The following is a 17,998-nucleotide window of genomic DNA, read 5'->3' on the forward strand; positions in this document are numbered from 1 at the left end:
CTTCCACATTCAAAAACAAATAAGGAGCATTTATGAACGGCGCAATATCCCAAAACAATGGCGTCTCTTCTGGCAGAGCCAGGATCCTCATTATGCTGCGAACAAAGTCGCTGTTGGATCAAAAAAACGTCTGATCCAGCACTTCGTGGGAATTGAGGTTGGAATGGTTTAATTTATTTTGTTAATGATCAGTCAGCAGGATGGTTTAACTCCTGCCAGTTGGCTATATATTGGCTAAACTGTGCACATGTGTGACGGGAGTGAGGGGGCGAGAGGAGACATGAGTACACATGAGTCAAGGAGATTAAGATACGTGTGGTATGTGATCTCTTCCCAGGCCAGAATAATCGTGCCTCGCAACCTCCTTTCACCTTTTATCCAGCCGTGCCCGCCTCTTCTTCACTCCCAGCCCTGACAAGGACCCCTCAGGCAGGGATAATAGAATTAACAAGCCTGTGAGACCGTCAACCGTGACCACCCTCAGCCCCTCACCCTGTGACCCCCCCGTTGAGTGGAGTGGAGCTGGTCTGATTCTGCCCTCCCACCTCTCTGACCTCCAAGGGTCTTCTTTTTTGTTCGGGCTACTCGGGCAACAAATCCCTAAAGCTAATTTCCCTGTCTGATGTTGCTCACTGGTTGTTACTTGAAGTTATTGAAGCCCTCCTCTCCTCCCCTTCTTTATTACATTCCCCTGACAAAGTGAAAACACTTTTCTTTTTTTTCTTTTTTTTACCATCCCTGCAGCCGCCCTCACCGCTTCCTCCACCTTCCTCATTACACACATCCTCCTCTGCTGTCAACAGCACAAGACAGGCAGAAAAAACAAAACGGTCCTCACTAAAAATAGAAAACTTCTCGAGTGCCTGAAGTCATTCTGATAGTCTTTCATGAGGCGTTTCTGTCAGCGAGGCATTTGATTCAACGTTCAAAAATAAACTCCAATAGCGTCGCAGGCAGCTATTACAGGGGTCAACCTGGGGCCATTTTACACCACTTCCTGACACTCCACACTATCGAATGATGCTGAATGGCTTGAAAGCATGCTCACTGTTTCTGACAAGAAACTGGAAACACACCAAGTGGCTGTGAGAGTTTATCCTCCACAGGCCACCAACCGGCCCAGCGTGAGTGAGAGCAGGGCTGAAGGAAGAAAGAGGTTCCCAGGTAGCTCTCTAACAAGATCCAGAAGTGGGGGGAAATAAATCCCGTTATGATGAGTCTGTTCGTAACACCGGTGCTACCCGGGAGAAGAAGCTCATTATTTCGGCAGCAGCAGATCGGCCCCTTTTACAATCACACGCAACCTCCGAGCTGAGCCGGAGACTCTGCTGGGTTCGGGACGGAGGCAGAAAAATGGGAATAAGTCAGGAGAAAAGGAAGTGGGTGAAGGGCCGAGAACACAAAGGCGGGCCGGGTGGGGGTGATGGTTGGGGGTTTAAGAGAATTCCAATACCAGGTAGACCAAAGAGCCGCTCTAAAGAGGCCTCTTCTATAGGCATCTATAATCCTGTTTGGACATTATTTGGTCCGGCACACAGACACCGAGGTCTAAGCACCTTCAGATCTCCGAAAAGGAAAATCACATGTGAAGGCAGAAATAATTTCCTATCCAAACCATTTCCTCTTCTGCAGCACAATGAACATATTACTGATGTCACGTTTTCTTTCCTCTCCTTTTCTTCTCCCCCGTGTCTGCCTCTTTTAGATATAGTAATGATAACAAAGAGCAAAAAAAGAAAAAGATAAATAAAATAGAGAGAGCTATCGGTGTCAAAACAAACCAAGAACAAGCATCCTGGAGAAGTGGAGAGTTCATGGCTGCATGTTGTCCTGTGGATGCTCGCGTGGAAGCCTGTTAAATGGTGGACAATATGCACGCTAGATAAGTGTGGTGCAAGCCGTTGTGCTTATGCTTGGTTACGTCTCATGAACGTACAAACAAATGCGATGTTTCCAGTGTTCTGCCTCCTAAAATTGCAGAAGCTGGAACCAGTAAATATTTGACCTTCTTACTTAATGAATAGCTTTAAAATGATATTCAATTTCCTCTAAATCTATTCGACTGGAAACACTGAGATCTCATCACGTTATTTAGTTCACATGGCAAGCGTGTTAGCAGACAGTTTAATTTATTATCATGTATATTCAGCATACAAGGAGGAACATAAGCTTTCATAAGGAATCATGTAGAGGCGACCCAAATCCTATCAGCTCTGTTTTGGTCTCCACCACCTCCAGAGGGGAATATCTGGCTCTTTAGCTGCTAAATGCTCTGCTATGTTTACCGCCTAGATGGTAACCGTGTCTGTCTGTTGTTTGGTGCTGGGCAGGTAGTGTACAACATTAAAACTGTGTACCATAAAACCAAAACAATGAGCTGAAAGTCACTAAAGTGCTCAGGAGAGCTGAAGGGAACTGTAGTCGGGTGATATTTCCCTTTGGGTTCAACACTATAGCCTAAGCGACCCCTTACACCCTGAGGCAATTCTTAATACAAGCACATTGATGCAGCTTTAACCGTTGGTGAAGGTGACATCCTCCTGACCAACTGCTATATTTTCTTTGGGCACTTCCACCTCCTCCTTCTTCTCGTGCCTCTTTCCTGTTCCTGACTATTTTGACCCATATCCCTTTCCTCTCTACCTCCTGTGCTGGATTATTGCTCCACTGCTCTTCTGTCACTCTTTCCTTTTCCATCCCCCCCCTCTCTCCTACGACTCCCCGCTCACTGGTCTACACGGCCAGATTTGCATCTGCTCCTTCTGTGGCTGCAACGCCACGACGTGACTAATCGAAGGGAAAGCCAGCGTGAAGAAGAAATCAACAGGTGGAAAGTATAAAATGGTCAGATCAGAGCGGGGCCACTGTATGGATGAGAGCAGATTTGCAAAATGAGCACCGTTCGTAACCGTTTGTGATAAATTTCTCCTTCTTTAATGGGCGGTCGCTGCCTGGTAGAGACTCAGCGGTCACAGAAACTGCAGTCGGCGGGACACAAACACTTCAACTACAGCAGGATATTGAAAGAGCGCCGTGTGAAGTCGAGAGCAGAAATATTCAACTTTTGTATACAGAGCCTGGGTGGCCCTGATTAATTCTGAGACCAGTGATCCCAGTGGATGTAGAGAGCTGGGAATGACGGGAAGAGAGAGCGAGGTGGAGAGAAAATCAACGGGCTAGGTGAACGCAATGGTTCCCTCAAGACTGCTGACAAAAGAAAAATCTGCAAGTACAGGCAAGGCCGCAACACACTGACACGCACACAATACCTCAGCGAGACAATCACTCCGCACCTAATCTGCTCTCCCATTTATTTGTCACGCATCCACTCACTGAGTAGTCCACAATAAAACTTCAAACGGCCAGGAGCATGGCATTGGAATGAAGTCAGCCGACTCCGCCGTTAAATGAGCTGAAGTCTTTTAATGTTTTGCCAGAAGACCTGAGGTTATAATATGCCTCCATTCCAACACAATGACTGTCTGTCTGAATGGTCGCTCACTGTCACCTACCCCCACATGGCTCGGCTTTAAGGCCTTGCAAGTGTGTGTGTGTGTGTGTGTGTGTGTGTGTTCAGATTGCTGAATGCGTGCAAACCTACGCAGTCCTCATTAACCCATCGCCTCTCTGCCAAGTTTCTTTTCACACAAACCAGGGAGATATTGTCCTATTTGGCAAAGGTTGACATTGTAGCCTAACAAAAGTTGTGAGTTCAGGTTTTCTGTGGTGGTTAAAAAAAAAAAAAAAAACCCAGAGAACTAAGGTTTCTAAAAAAGTGAAAAAGTGTGCAGGAGTAATTTGCAACAGGTCCTCCCACAGCCCACAGGTTTTTTTTTTTTTTTTTTTTTCTCCCCTTTTACAACCAACTTGTTGCTGTTGCAGACTTTAGCTTCTCTCTGTTTGGAGGGGTTGCGATGGCAGCAGAGGCCCACATTTTTCATGCGAGGGGCAAAATGAGATAGAGAGACGGGAAGAACGGGCGAAGAAAGGAAGGAATAAAGAGAAAGAGTGAGTGAATAGGTGAATGTGTGTGTGTGTGTGTGTGTGTGTGTGTGTGTGTGTGTGTGTGTGACAGCAGTCAGTTTGGCTCTTTAGCATCTCAAAGCATCTGGCCTCAATTCGGAGGTGAGAGGCTGCCGGAGAAGTGGGGTGACCGCTTCTCGATTCCTAGATTCTGTTTCCCTATCACTCACTCACTCTCACGCTCTCTCTCTCTCTCTCACACACACACACACTGCACATATAACTCACACAGTCCCAGTGGGGGTTGACAGAGAGAGCAGAGATCGACGTATGAAAATGGGTCGCGGTAGACGTCAATGACATAAAAGCAGTAGTGAAAACACTTTGGTCATTTGGGGACAGAAACTGGCAACCTTGAAATGAGTTGTCCTGGTAGTTTCTCCACAGAGAGCACTAGCCGACTAAAGAACCTGAGATTGCATGAATATTTAGTCAAGGTAAAATCTTTACTATATTGCTGAGCATACAAGTACATTATCAAAAGAAATATATCAACAAAATACCACTTTATACAGTAGTTCATAAATCTTAGAGAAAATATGAAGCTACATTCAGCAGCCGCTTAGCTTAGCTTAGCATAAAGGCTGGAAACTTATGCTTAGCTATACTGGGTGCTATGGACACATCTCAGTTCAGTCAGTTTTCCATCCTCAGCCCTACACATTTTAGAGCTGAAGAGAGCTGGTTTGCAGTCAGCTGGCATAGAGGAAACTGAGGTATCAGTAAAAAAGGGGACATTCCTGGAGCGCTCCGAATGTTGGATTTTCCAGGAGGTTTTCCAGTCACTGACAGTTATTCAGTGGCGGTCAGTGGTCAGACCCGCAGACACTGGAAATACCAAGAATACCGGTGGTAGAGACACAGGGATTAGTCTGGCCAGTGGACTACTGTTGGTCAGGATCAATGGCCACTTCAGCCTTTACTCTCTGACTTAATACAATAATCGATAGCAGCTCCGAGCTCCTTTCAGTCAGTTTGTCTCCGGCATGGTGTTTACTAGAGAATATTTGGGGGAGAAACAGTTCCTCAGGCTGTGCTGACTTCTCATTGTCCCAAGTGTGGAGAGAAGAGTGAAGTTTTCCCTCCTAAACTCGCCCCCCCACCCCCGCTGCTTTGGCTCTATCAACAGTGGAAGACCATTGTTTCAGTTTAACAGAGAGCAGACAAGAAGAGGCTCGTCTCACACCGACAGTGACAACACTTTGACTGACAATGAGAGCCATAATGTGAGGGAGGATGAGGACGAGGAGGAGGAGGAGGAGGAGGAGGAGGAGGGAAGTGACGGGAGCCTTGATTATAGGAGAGCAGTTTACTCACTAGCAGGCTTCGGTGAGGAAAAGTAGGCCTCAGTGTCTGCAAAGGTGTCACAGCTTTAATGTGAAATCACTGAATATCACTCTCTCTCACACACACACACACACACACACACACACACACACACACACACACACACACACACACACACACACACACACACACACACACACACACACACACACACACACACACACACAGCTAGTAAATACGGCCAGGCAAATGAGTTCCACAGCAGCTATTACATAAGCAGCGACGCCTCACTTTAACCGTCTCGGCTTCGACGTATAATTCACTTCTCATCGGAGAAAATATCTGACACGGCAAAGAAGCACATGTGCAGATGCATTCAGACACACTGTCCGTGTGCCCCCGTAAACTGGTGAAAGACGGAGGGTGTGGGGAGGGGACAGACTGGTGTGGAAAACACTCATTCAGCAAACTGAACAGAAGCCAGCCCGACGTCTAATCTCTCGCCGTCTCTCGGCCTTCCTGCGTTTCTGCCTCTCTCCCTCCGTCGGAGTTCCACGGCGCTTCTCAACTCCGGGCTTTTACATAAATACCTGGCATGACATTTAGCTCGACAGGATGGCCGGAAAATAACCGAGCCGAGGACAGGGAGACGAATCGAAGATGCATCCGGTTTTGGATCATTTAACAAATCATTTTTCTCCCTACGAGGCCGGAGAGACCAATAGAGACGAAGATTCAAAGAGCTGGTTTTGGTGGAGCTTAAACAGATCAGAGCACTTTACCAACTTGGTCTCGCTTCCTTTTACTTGGAGCTACTTTACTACCTTTTAATGCTGTGCACACACACACACACACACACACACACACACACACACACACAAAGCATGAGTCAACGCGGCTGGAAAGTGTTATGTATGTAACCTGCAACACGTGACACACATTTCCCTCATTTGTTTTGCTCAGAGTAGATGAGGTAACCCATCTTCTCTCTCTCTGCCCCCCATCCCCCCCTCCATCCCCCCCATCCCCCCTACGAGTTACCCTCAACGTCTGCGTTGGCGTCTCGACACCTGCCCATTTCCAGCCGCTGTGTTTACGGAGTGGGAACGTCACTCCTCCGTACGCCGAAGTCCCAGCGTGCGTAATGACAGCCTTCCCTTGACTGAAACCTCAACATGACACGGACGGCTACTGGAGTTGAGTGAATGGACGGCCTTCTAACCGCCCCGACTATAAACATATCTGCTGACACATCACTCTGGGGCCATAACAAACTCGATGAGAAACTACAATATGTGGCCCAGGGCACACGAGAAGCCTTGTAATTACACGCGTAGGGGAGACGGAAGAGAAACAACTGTGTCTCCTCAAGTGCTTCATCAACAGAAGAAGCAAAGAGTGACCTTCAAGCCTTCTGGATAAAAAAAAATAAGGTTTTGTGCGGGTCACACTGCGGAGACGCAGCCTAATTGTCTGCATCTGCTGCCTCCTGCTCTCTCTTATCTTGAATGTGAGTGTGTGTGAGCAGACAGATTGAATAACACCTTCCTCCTCCTCTTTCCTCTTCCTCCCCGAGGCCAACCGTCCAGAGGGTGGGACAGCTTTTCCAAAGGCTGAAATTTCAAATCGATCCCCCCCCCGGCAGCAGTCTGTAATGAGCAGATTACCCAGGGTTCAGGATTCTGTCGTCTGTTTGTTCTGGCTTGTGCAGGCCAAAAGTCTCCAGGGTCATTGAGAGCAACTCGAGAAAACTAACTTCAAGCTAACGCCAGTCAGCTGACTCCGGATCACCCAGCTGCCTTCAATCACTGGCAAGATGACAGGAAAGCTAGTTTTCCAGGGTTCATTATTTGACCAGTCGGATCTCAAGTTTATCCAGATTTTTAGAAGACAGCACCACATTTTCTGGCATTCACCGACATTCCCAAACTAGTTTCCAGTCCTGTTAAAATCAGTGCTGGTGTGTGTGTGTGTGTGTGTGTGTGTGTGTGTTGGTGCCCGCCAAGCAAGTTTTTGTCTCAAACTTTTTTCCGTTACACACCTTCCATTATTGGCATTTCCGCAACTGACACCCTTTCAGGCGGCTTCACAGAGACTTCACTTCTCATGTTTCCTCCAGCAAAAGTGTCTTCATGTAAATGAAGCCAAACTGGGATAAAGGGCAGCGCAAAAGAGAGCCTGGAGAGTTTGGAGAATTCAAAACACACACTTATAATGCAGGCACATGCACAAGGACACACACTTCCTCGCTCCACACTCACCCCAGTGAGAGCCCTGCATCGTTGCCTCCACTTGTCTCTGTATCTCTTGAAAAAAAAAAAAGAAAAAAAAGAAAAAAAAAAAGTCACTCAAGCCTCCCTTGGCTCAGATTCTCCCCGACTCTCTCCTTCGTTGTCTACCTCTTCTCCACAAAGCTCCAGCTTCCTGCCGTTGCCTCCGCCGGGCGCCAGGACTTCATATCCCGACACGAGGACTTTCAAACTGAAGCCCCCTGATTTTCCCTGTCCTGTCCTACTCCTCCCTCTCTCTCTCTCTTCTCACTTCACTCTGCTGTTCCTCTTCTCGGCTTTCCTTCCCTGCTGTCTGCCTTAGCACCGCCTCCCCCTCCCTCATTCCTCCCTCCCCTCTCTCACTTTTGTCTGCCCCCCCCCCCCCCCCCCCATCTGCCTCCAGTTCCCCTCTTTTAACACACACTCACTACTCTGCTCTCTCTCTCCTCCCCTTTCTCTTTTTAGCCTGAGAGCTTCATCCATCCCCTGCTCTTTCACACACTCTGCATCAACACAATCCTGCGTCAGATTGAACATTATTATTTTCAGGCGTTCAGGGGAACACCTCCTCTCACCAAAATGTCAACCCCCTTCGGTTAAATAACAGTGCGATTATCAAACATCAACTATATGAAGGGGGAGGGAGGGAGGGGGCAGGGGTGCCAATTCACTCAAATGGGGTAAATTACATAACATGTTTCTGCTCATCTCTGTGCCTGCACACGCCACAGTCTCTTTAGCAGAGTATTAATCAGCCGGGAACAGAACGGAGGGGATGAAACGGTTCGGAGAGATGTGTTGAAGAAGAAGGCGATGGCGAAAAGAAACGTGCGTTTGCAGTGAAATGGGCACATTGTGGTGTCAAATAATGATTATTTTCATTATCAATAATTTGTTGATGATACATTATTCTACCCTTCTGGCTCGTGACGCTGTCCAACATGACTTCTCATCGTCACAGCCTCTGTTTAAACTAAGAAAAGAAACTTGCAGAAGTATTTCATAACAAAAAAAGCAAATGTCAGAAAAACAAAATAACAGAAATCTTGTTTATATTTCTTGTTCTTTTATTGTGTGACCTCTCAGATTTATCTTGAAACCAGAATCTCTCTCTCTCACACACTCACACACTCACACACACACACACACACACACACACACTGCTCTGAGGTCAACAACACCAACCACTCTAACTTTATTGTTGTGTGCTTCCATGGAAAACCAGTAGGAGGACTGAGTAATGCTGCGGACAAGAGTGTGTATCAGTGTGTGTGTGTGTGTGTGTGTTCTCTCTCTCTTTACTGGAACTGTCCTGTGCTCTGTCACTCTGGTTCCCATAGTAACAAGTAAGAAGAGTTCACTTCTGTACTCTGGTTTGGCACTTTACTGTCATTAACACAGCCCACGTCTCCACGCTGAAAACACAACCTTTTGTTTTGCTTTTTTATTTGTGTTACAGTGTGTGTGAATGTGTGTGTGTGTGAATGTGTGTGTGTGAGAGAGAGTCAGCAAGAGTTCCTATTTCAGTCTAAAACCAAAATAAAGATGTGAAAGAGACTAAAATGCACCTTTGCAGTCTTTTTTTATCGCTTAATAACATAAACCTATTGATTCATGCAAATAAACACCCAACAACCACAAACTTGGTACTAAATAGGAACCTGTACGTAGTCCTTTGTATTTTGAAAGTGACCTTGCTAAGCAGGCAGTGAGTGTCGTTGTGGGACGACTAATGAGGGAAGGGGACAGCTGGGCCGGGACAGGCCGAGCCTGACTGGAGGGAAGACGGAGAGCAGAGGAGACAGCAGATCTGTAATGGAAACGGTGGAGAGCAGAGAGGAAGACAGCTGCTGCTGTGTGGACCACACATTATTATCACCGCGCATATCTCACTGCCTTTTACCGTGAGGCCTTGAGCTGATAGAAATGATAAGGAGCTCCTGTCAGGACTCGGTGTCACCTGAACAAACAACAAACTTCGCTGTAGCTATCCAGCAGGCAGAATGACACACGTGGGTTTAGAGGAGGTGATTTGTGGAGGACGGAGTGTTGGGAAAATGAGATTTGTAGCAGGAGTAAACAGACAAACACACCTTCCCTGACTTCTCTGAGATATTGCTGTCACTCGGCTGCCATATTGAACAACACAGGCTCTTCTGCAAATTCCTGACCCCTTGACCCCTCATCTCCTCCCTCCTCCTCCTCCCCCTGTGTCACACACTCCGAATGCCATCCATCTCCAAACCCAATCTCTAAACCGGACACTTCAAAGACGGAGGCCAAGACCCCCATTTCCATAAATGTGTGTGTCTGTGTGACAAAGTCACCACAGCGGGTCACTCCGAACTGAGTCCGCACCACAAAGTCACACCACTGATCAATGTGCCTGTCTCCCAGAAAGACAGCAGAGAAACACACTGAAAGGGAGGGAGAGAAAGAACAAGAGGCGTAGGGGGAGTGGGGGGGACGCATGAGTCAGCATAATATTGAAGGTCACCGTCGTCAGGGAAGGGTTTTGTCTGCAGAGGGTGTTTGATTCGGTGTGTGTGTGGTTCTTTACCTCAGAGTGGCGCCCGGCGTTCTGCGCCTGAAGGTCTGGGGGAGACGGAGAAACGGCAGAGAGGTCTCATCCCAGGACCTGGATCCACTCCGAGTCCCTCCTCCTGCACCGCGTCCTAAGGGGAAAACACAAAAACCTTAATGTTGACCCGGGGACTCAAAATGACACTAATGTTTGCAGCATTTCTATTATATTAAACCTGCAATAGGATTTTAGCCACAACACATATGGTGTGTTTGCATGTGCTTCCTGCTTCATTAAAAGGGGAGAAGAGAAACAAGAGAGAGGAAATTATAAAAGGAGAGGAGATAACAAGGCAGTAGAGCTTGGCGATGTATTGATTTCGGTTATAATTTGATATCCTGAATTAGCGTTTCCTGGTTTTATGGGCTCCATAAGAGTTAATGAAAACAGATCTCTGAGCTAATCAGACTTCAGATGAGGAATATGTGTATTTGCTCGTCATAACCACAGTAGTGTCGTTTTTCTTTCTTAAAATATTAATATATTAAAATATATACTTGTGTGTTAATATCAATGTAGACTGTAGTTCCAATGTGATTTCTCAGTATTACTGCCCCCTGGTGTCCAATAACAGAATACATATTTTTTTCCATTTTTTTTTACACTCAATGGTTTAATTTCCCCAAAATTATATTTTGTCCTTTTTCATTGATGTTTTTTTTTTTTAATTTTCTCACCACCTCTGCACTTCCTACGCAAGCAGCCGATGAGGTCATCAGCTTGTTATAGTCTGATAAGTGATGCGATACAACTATTGATCCTGGCCCCCATGTCCCGGTGCAGAGGTCAGTCCTGCAGCTTAAGAGCTGCTTTCAGGAACCATGAACAGATGCTGACTGGACTCTTTCAGTGTTGTTATAAACATGCGGACTTCACACAAAAGCTTTGCCAACAATGATTATTTCATTTGGAAAACACGACACAATCCATTATTTTAATCAAGTAAATATAATAACACATCCCATATGATAATGGATTCATCTTTAGATAGCCTTACAGCTCAAATAGCATCATTATGGAGCAAACATGAAATTAAATCACGTTTATCTGTCAAAAGATAATCTCAAAAACTTATGAATGGATTTCCATGAAATCTAGAGGTCAGTTAGGCTTCAGGCAAACTGATTAAAGTGGCAATCAGGATTCCTGCCATTAGATGATTATGGTGTTTCAGCCATTTGGGGCCTGATTTGATGGCCTTATAGTGGTTTCTGTGAACACCAGTGAGACCGTACCTGATCACTGTAAGCTGATTGAGGTAAAGACATCAGTCTGTCCTAACAGGGAGACCCCAGGAGGACAGATGGTCAGGGTCTTCCCTTGGGGACACAGAGGAGGGTTGGGGGTGAAATTAGTGAGATAACAAGGTCGTGGGTTTATTCAGATATCCCACCCCCTTTAAGATAATTAGATTTCGGAGTAATGCATACACTAAAAAGATGAAAACTTCCAGATGGTGTCATGCTAGGGGGCAACAGCTCCTAATATGTGTGTCTTTCTTTCACTCAATTTCTCAATTTGGGATTAATAAATTACATCCATCCATCTATCAATCCATCTGTCTATCCATCTGTCTATACATAAACTTCACAGAAGGGATCCAGACTGCATGAAAATAACACAGGCTACCGGTGTAACAATAGAATCCAGTGTGAAAGAGAGTTATCACAGTGCAATCACATCAAATTTTACCTCAATCTATAATAAAAGTTGTCCGGACATATCATTCAAAACCACAACTGCCAACCTCATGATGGTACTAGATGAAAAGTCAGGGGATCACCAAGGTCACAAGGATTCATCCTCTGGCGACCATGAAAGTATATGTCAAATGTAACGGTAATGCACCTGATAGTTGGAGAGGTATTGCACTTATAGAAACAGTGATTTGGAAATACAAGCAGTCACAATGAACTACACACACACACACACACACACACACCCACACACACACACACACACACACACACACACACACACACACACACACACACACACACACACACACACACACACACACACACACACACACACACACACACACACACACACACACACACACACACACACACACACACACACACACACACACACGGCCTTGCATTCATCTTTACATCTTTTCATTTTCATAAAGCCCACATCGGTGATGCTGTAATGATTTCTGCAGGGCTTGGAGTTCATGAACAAACACACACACACACACACACACACACACATCAAACCCGCAGCACTTTCTCTAATCAGCAGACGACATCCCACCCCGTTTGATAGGCTGACGTGAACCCTGGGTGCAGATTAGATAGAGATTATTAATAGATAGATTACACCGCTATCGCAGCATATGTCCTCACCCCAGGGACCACACTTAATGGGAGTACAATGACACTATGATTCAGGCTGCTGCAGCGTTAACTTCCCCCCAGGGTGTTATTAAGCCTGTGTGCCTTGGGTTCACTCCGTCAATCCCACGGCGTCCAACGCTGTGGTTATCGAGTTACTCCAGGTCTCCTCTGTGTTTCGGTGCTGATGAGGGAGGAGTAAAAGGAGGGCGAAGGAGAAAGTAGCTGCCATCACATAAAGGGCGTGGCTAAATCTGTGCCAAGGTGACTCCGGCAGAATGAGACAAAGGAGAGAAGAATGAACGCATGAACACTATTAGGTACTATCTTATTATGTAAAATGTAATAGGAACAACAATTCATTATATCGTAACAATACCAATATAGTGTATGTTATATAGCACTTTTGCTGCAACTAACCATTGTTTTCTGTTTTGATTAATCTGTCATTCTTTTTCTTGATTAATTGAACAATTTTCTCATTTTGTTGTGAGAAATCAATGAGAACTACCCTTCACAGCTTCCAAGGTGACATCCTATCCACATACACCCACATATATAAATACCCACAGATATTACAATTATATTCACATAAAAAAGGAAAAGGAAATGACAGTATTATAAGACTAGATTAATCAATACATTTATTTAATATGACTGATTAATCAAATTGCTTTAGCTCTAAAAAAATAACCAGGAATATTATTATTATTTTAGGCTTACATACCAATTAAATCACAACAATCACATTGGTGCAAAAACTTAGTAAATATAATATATATGCCATAAAGAAAATACTCTGAGTGATTTGCCACATTGCCCACAAAAATCAAATAGAGCTGAAAACAATTAACTGAATTACTTAATTAATTAATTGACAGAATCTTTCACGATTACGATTTTACAGTCATAAGATTTTGACTGTTGATCTGATAAAACAGGCCACCTGAAATGTCAAACATCTTCTTTTACCATTAAATTGATGATTATTAATCAATAATCAGACAGATACGTTGATCATTAAAACAATGGAAGGTTGCAGCCCAACCTGATACACCCAGAGATATTGAGGCTACATGTGTGTAAACTCTGAGTATATCAACCCCAGACATATTTATTAGGTAATGGAGCAGAGTTTCGACACCAGAAGAGAATCAGTGGGAATAGTAAAACACTTCCCAGAAATAGAGCAGACAGGTGATGCAATTTTTGTGCATCCAATGTTTGGCTGTCATCAACCAAACAATCATATTGTACTCCGCGCCCCGGCACTGCCGGCTGCCGCTTTCCCTTTTTTCCAAGAAAATGGAAAAGCTGCTTTGTTGCCATAATATGCCCCGTGTGATGCTTGGCCCACTTTCCCGTCTGCTTTCATTGTGTAAGCACACATACATAAAACATGATTTGCTGCTTCAATTTCTGACTTTTATTCAGCAGGGATTTGGTGGCAGACGACATCAGAGCCATGAAAAGCAGAGCGGAGCAGCAGCGAAATGCAGCTTTTCCCTCTGATCCTCTGAGCGAGGGAGGCGAGGAGAGATAGAGAGGGAGAGTTGGCTGCCATACAGAGAACACGGTTTAATCACTGACCTCTACTCTTACAACCCAAGACAAACGGCCGTGATTAATGAGCGGCCATTCATCTTAAAGGTTACGGGAAACAAAACAAAATAAAACAATGGCGACCGCATTTGCCCGTGCTGCTTTGATAGATCTATCTGCTGTATGTATTAAACTCAGCCCTCTTAGCTTGCACTTCACTTCGGCTCCAAGGAGGCCAGGCTCAGTGCAGATCCAGGACTGTTCACTAGAGGGCAGCCAGGATGAGTCTGGCAATGTCATGGTGCCTTTTCTCAACACGATATTCAGACCTCAGGGGAACACGGTTGTTACAACAGTTAATGGAAGAAATCATCATTTGAATAAATCCTGTGCAAAACGGTGCCCTCCAGCTTTGTTTTAATTAATCCCTTTAATACCTCCCACTGTTATGCAGCAGTGTACCTGGAAGGAAGAGCATGAGATCCTCACTTCAGGTCAAGTGCCTGTACAACAGTGTCAACGCACAGAATAATAATCTTATGGTATTAATTAATTATTAATACTGATGCATTGACGTGTTAAGCAAAGCAAAAATGTGCTCCACAGCTTTTATTTTGAAATAATGGATCGTTGACATCTTTGGGGCCCCAACGGACACATAAAGGAAACCAAAGTGAGAAGTTCAGAGGGGAAATCGTTGGAGGTTGTAAAGGGTCAAGATCTTTTACAATGCATTCTATTATAAACCCATTATGTGGTTTTTTATGCAAGATCTTAATCTGCAAAGTAAAAGTAAATGTTATCTTCCACCTCTGCCAGAGAACGACGTCATCACGTACACTCCTCACTGAAGTGAAACAGCTTATCCATACACTCCTCCTCTAACTCGCCTTTCTCGACTGACCTGCCCAGCCTGTAATGTCCCTCTAAGATTTCACATTTTAAAGCATCCTCTGAGTCGCCAGATTAGATGAGGTGACATCAGGGGGGGGGGTCAAATCCATCTCTGTAACCGAGCTTAAGAGCGGCAGCTGATGCTCGGCCACGGCAGCATCCAATCAACCGCCGCTACGGAAATCTCCCTAGAAGAAAAGAGATGATGCTGAATGCTCCCAGACAGCTGGCGACTAATGAGGGTCTTCTGTGGGAGAAAGACGTGGGCAGGAGGAGAAGAAGCCTGACGGCACAGAGGAAACAAAGAGAGCAGGAAGACATGAACAAAATGATAAAGTTCAGGAAAGTTTTCCTTTTTCTTTTCAGCGCTTCGACCGCAGCCGCAGCCAAAAGCTTTGTATGGGCTTTTTGTTTTTCTTCTTCTGTCTCCAGCTCTCTCAACCTGCCGCTGCTGTTGAAACTATTTGTCTGTCTGCAGGATATGAATCATCTCTTTTCATTTTCCCCCCTCTCATAATAATCCCACATCTTCAGCCTTTCTTTTACTACATCATCGCACAGATTCCTCCTTTCTCAGCTCAAAGGAGTGGGAACAGTGTGTGCTAAGCTGAAGTCTTCACGGGGCTAAAACAGAGCTGCACACGTTACATGGAAACACACCGTCAGCATCTGGCTGCACTTAATGCACTGAACATCGAAGCCGAGAACTCATGCTGTCACGCTTCACGCCGGCTGCAGAAAAGTGAAAGATTTTCACCTCTATCGTGTTTCACAACCCACGACTGCTGCAGGGTGGGTTGAGCTGTTGCTCGCCATCCCCTGCTGCCTGGTCAATGGTCGCGTTTTGCAATATTGCGGTTGTGCCGTCTCTCTGAGGGTGCATATATAGTTCATGGACCAGTGAAGGAAGAAGTAGTCAGACTCCTTACTTTAAGTACCAATAAAATGTAAAATACCCCATTACAAGTAAGAGACCTGTATTTAAAACCCTACCTATAGAGTATATAATAAAAGTGTTTATTATGCAGAATGAGCTTGTTTGGTGTCGTACTGTTATATGTAATATTATATTATTATTAGTGTTACACTAATGTTTGAATCTGTGCTGTGAATAATTTGACTTGGTAGGGTTATTTAAATGAAAATATCTTTTAGAGGTTTAGAGGGGAAACTCCTCGACAGACGTGAAATGGGACATTAGAGTCATCATCATCATCAGCTTATCATATGTTTTATTCATGTACAATCTTAATCTGAAAAATAACCAGTAACTCCATCTGCTGGATAGATGTAGTGCAGTAAAAGTACAATGTTTCCTTCTGAAATGCAGTGGAGTAGAAGTATAAAGTGAATTAAAATGTAAATTTAGCTCGTCCAAGTACTTCAAAATTGTTCTTAAGTGCAGTACATATGTAAATGTAGTAACTCCACAGCAGAGACAACTCTTTTACGGGTAACCAACAACAACAAGAAAAAATAATATTCATCTTAAGCCTTGATTTTCCCAAGTTCTGCTACACTACATGGTGTGATAAAGTACACATTGTGTGTGCATATTGTGAATGCACCTATGTGTGCCCATGAATGTGCGCCTGTGTATGTGTGTCCTCTGCCGCGGCCGCAGTGAGTGTGTTATTGGAGCAGGGTGAGCTGGGGGCAGAAACAGCAGAAACAAACGAGGTCCTGTGCAACCCCGAGACTGTTCCATGAATCATCCAGGAACTTGTACAGTAGCTGGCCAGCCCTCGCAGCCTTCAGCTCACAGTTAATAACTTCCCATGCAACGTTTCCTATAGTGGGCTGATTAAAACAAAATTAAATCCAGTTGTTTTTAGCTATATCCCATGAAAAAAAACAAAAAACATATAAAATGTCCAGTGGTTAGGAGGACTTAATGTAAGAAACTTAGAGCCAGTTGTGTAATAGAACCAAATCTGGGACTGAACAAACATGAAAATGAAATTAAAATTACCCTAAGCTAGCGCCGCTCCAGTATATATCCTACTAAAAAACCTAACCTAAAACACAAGCCATTCCTTCTACCAACGTGTATCTGTGCGCACGCATTCGCCTGCAGCAGGTACAACAAGCGAGCGCAGTGATGTCATCAACGTCAGCCAGAAGGGAAGCCCGCAGTCGGATGTGGTCGAGGGGAACACGTTTCTCCCCCTGAAACACACGCCTACTTCACCTGCACGTGTGCTGCTAGCCCTGATGTTTGCCAGAGGACGGAACAACAAAGAGATATGCAAATGTCATCTGAGAACAGAGACGAAGAAAAAGAACTGGAAGGAGATTAAGAAGTACAGTGAGGGCGTGTTTGGTTTGTACCTTCTGTGTTTGATGTTGTGTGTATTTGACTGTTAGACACACACACACACAATCACATCTGTCAGTGTGTGAGTAAGTGTCAAAGGTCAGCATACAAACGTTTTCGTGATAGCCTCGAGGTATATATACTCTGAGTGTGTCTGTGTGTGTGTGTGTGTGTGTGTGTGTGTGTGGAGCTTGGAGACTGACATGGACCCGGGGTGTGCTGTGCAGGGCCAGGCGGTCTAACCCAACAGCAGGGATGAACTATAAATAGATTACCCCCCCCCCCCCCCCATGCTGTTTCCTATTTTCCTTTTGCTTTATCTGCAGACCTTTTTATCTCATTCACTTTGCTTTCCATTTTCTCCACCAACCCCATGTTCCTTCCCTGCATCCCCTTGTCCCTTCCAAATGTTACTCCTCCCTTCATCATCTGCCCAAATCCCCATTTTCAGTCTCCTTTCAAAAACAGTATTTCCATTGTCTTATATGATTATTCTCTCTTTCATCTTTTCACGATGTTTGTGCCGCCAAAGAGTAAAAAACAGCATACCGGAATAACGAATAGTCCGACATCAATCTTGTGATTTCATAAGAGAGAGGGAGAGTGGGTGGCATGGGGAAAAGGGGGAGATAGGCTAGTTAAAAGGGGGGAGAAGGGGGGCGACTGAGTTATGTAAGCGAAGCTAATCCCCTCCCAACCCTGCATAGTAAATGAGACAGGATGACGCTGGCCTCATTTCATC

At 45.0% G+C, this 17,998-nt stretch overlaps 1 protein-coding gene across 2 annotated transcripts in view; it reads right to left on the reverse strand.

The window, feature by feature from the left end:
- Positions 1-17,998, reverse strand: part of lzts2a (leucine zipper, putative tumor suppressor 2a) — a 36,202-nt gene that overhangs the window by 9,656 nt on the left and 8,548 nt on the right. Inside the window, exon 2 of one of the 2 annotated variants that reach the window (XM_084021821.1) lies at positions 10,141-10,255. The gene's annotated coding sequence lies outside the window, so the exon portion shown is untranslated. Of the gene's footprint in view, positions 1-7,571; positions 7,837-10,140; positions 10,256-17,998 lie in introns of those variants that run through there. The other variant, XM_084021820.1, reaches the window with a different exon arrangement.

The sequence above is a fragment of the Eutrigla gurnardus genome (assembly GCF_963514095.1).
Source record: "Eutrigla gurnardus genome assembly, chromosome: 11".
Taxonomy (NCBI): Eukaryota; Metazoa; Chordata; class Actinopteri; order Perciformes; family Triglidae; genus Eutrigla; species Eutrigla gurnardus.